Source organism: Musa acuminata, unplaced genomic scaffold (genome assembly GCF_036884655.1).
Source record: "Musa acuminata AAA Group cultivar baxijiao unplaced genomic scaffold, Cavendish_Baxijiao_AAA HiC_scaffold_1136, whole genome shotgun sequence".
In the NCBI taxonomy this organism is placed as follows: Eukaryota; Viridiplantae; Streptophyta; class Magnoliopsida; order Zingiberales; family Musaceae; genus Musa; species Musa acuminata.
Window position 1 is genome coordinate 7869288 of NW_027021348.1, and position 2500 is coordinate 7871787.

Genomic DNA, 2500 nt, shown 5'->3' on the forward strand with positions numbered 1-2500 from the left:
TTTTTGGGGTGTTCTTGTGTGCCGCGGCGCCCGCCATGAGCGGAGCAAAATGTCAGCCATCTCAGCACCCTGGAACCCCCTGGGTGGCACAGGGCTGGATGGGGCATTCGTATAGCAGGGACGGTGCTGCCTCTCGCTTCGCTCGCTGTTCGCCGTTCGCCGCTCGCTCGGGCAGCCAAAATTGGCCAGTTTTGGCCCGTTTTTGGGCTGTTTTGGCCTGTTTTTGGGGTGTTCTTGCGTGGCGCGGTGACCGTCGTGAGCGGAGCAAAATGTCAGCCATCTCAGCACCCTGGAACCCCCCGGGTGGCACAGGGCTGGATGGAGCTTTCGTATAGCAGGGACGGTGCTGCCTCTCGCTTCGCTCGCAGTTCGCCGCTCGCCGCTCGCTCGCGCAGCCAAAAATGGCCAGTTTTGGCCCGTTTTTGGGCTGTTTTGGCCTGTTTTGGGGCTGTTCTTGCGTGCCGCGGCGACCGTCGTGAGCGGAGCAAAATGTCAGCCATCTCAGCACCCTGGAACCCCCCGGGTGGCACAGGGCTGGATGGGGCTTTCGTATAGCAGGGACGGTGCTGCCTCTCGCTTCGCTCGCTGTTCGCCGCTCGCCGCTCGCTCGCGCAGCCAAAAATGGCCAGTTTTGGCCCGTTTTTGGGCAGTTTTGGCCTGTTTTTGGGGTGTTCTTGCGTGGCGTGGCGACCGTCGTGAGCGGAGCAAAATGTCAGCCATCTCAGCACCCTGGAACCCCCCGGGTGGCACAGGGCTGGATGGGGCTTTCGTATAGCAGGGACGGTGCTGCCTCTCGCTTCGCTCGCTGTTCGCCGCTCGCCGCTCGCTCGCGCAGCCAAAAATGGCCAGTTTTGGCCCGTTTTGGGCAGTTTTGGCCTGTTTTTGGGGTGTTCTTGCGTGGCGCGGCGACCGTCGTGAGCGGAGCAAAATGTCAGCCATCTCAGCACCCTGGAACCCCCCGGGTGGCACAGGTCTGGATGGGGCTTTCGTATAGCAGGGACGGTGCTGCCTCACGCTTCGCTCGCTGTTCGCCGCTCGCCGCTCGCTCGCGCAGCCAAAAATGGCCAGTTTTGGCCCGTTTTTGGGCAGTTTTGGCCTGTTTTTGGGCTGTTCTTGCGTGGCGCGGCGACCGTCGAGAGCGGACCAAAATGTCAGCCATCTCAGCACCCTGGAACCCCCCGGGTGGCACAGGGCTGGATGGGGCTTTCGTATAGCAGGGACGGTGCTGCCTCACGCTTCGCTCGCTGTTCGCCGCTCGCCGCTCGCTCGCGCAGCCAAAAATGGCCTGTTTTGGCCCATTTTTGGGCTGTTTTAGCCTGTTTTTGGGCTGTTCTTGCGTGGCGCGGCGACCGTCGTGAGCGGAGCAAAATGTCAGCCATCTCAGCACCCTGGAACCCCCCGGGTGGCACAGGGCTGGATGGGGCTTTCGTATAGCAGGGACGGTGCTGCCTCACGCTTCGCTCGCTGTTCGCCGCTCGCCGCTCGCTCGCGCAGCCAAAAATGGCCTGTTTTGGCCCGTTTTTGGGCTGTTTTGGCCTGTTTTTGGGCTGTTCTTGTGTGGCGCGGCGACCGTCGTGAGCGGAGCAAAATGTCAGCCATCTCAGCACCCTGGAACCCCCCGGGTGGCACAGGGCTGGATGGGGCTTTCGTATAGCAGGGACGGTGCTGCCTCACGCTTCGCTCGCTGTTCGCCGCTCGCCGCTCGCTCGCGCAGCCAAAAATGGCCTGTTTTGGCCCGTTTTTGGGCTGTTTTGGCCTGTTTTTGGGCTGTTCTTGCGTGGCGCGGCGACCGTCGTGAGCGGAGCAAAATGTCAGCCATCTCAGCACCCTGGAACCCCCCGGGTGGCACAGGGCTGGATGGGGCTTTCGTATAGCAGGGACGGTGCTGCCTCACGCTTCGCTCACTGTTCGCCGCTCGCCGCTCGCTCGCGCAGCCAAAAATGGCCTGTTTTGGCCCGTTTTTGGGCTGTTTTGGCCTGTTTTTGGGCTGTTCTTGCGTGGTGCGGTGACCATCGTGAGCGGAGCAAAACGTCAGCCATCTCAGCACCCTGGAACCCCCCGGGTGGCACAGGGCTGGATGGGGCTTTCGTATAGCAGGGACGGTGCTGCCTCTCGCTTCGCTCGCTGTCCGCCGCTCGCCGCTCGCTCGCGCAGCCAAAAATGGCCAGTTTTGGCCCGTTTTTGGGCCGTTTTGGCCTGTTTTTGGGCTGTTCTTGCGTGGTGCGGCGACCGTCGTGAGCGGAGCAAAATGTCAGCCATCTCAGCACCCTGGAACCCCCCGGGTGGCACAGGGCTGGATGGGGCTTTCGTATAGCAGGGACGGTGCTGCCTCTCGCTTCGCTCGCTGTCCGCCACTCGCCGCTCGCTCGCGCAGCCAAAAATGGCCAGTTTTGGCCCGTTTTTGGGCCGTTTTGGCCAGTTTTTGGCCTGTTCTTGCGTTGCGCGGTGACCGTCGAGAGCGGAGCAAAACGTCAGCCATCTCAGCACCCTGGAACCCCCC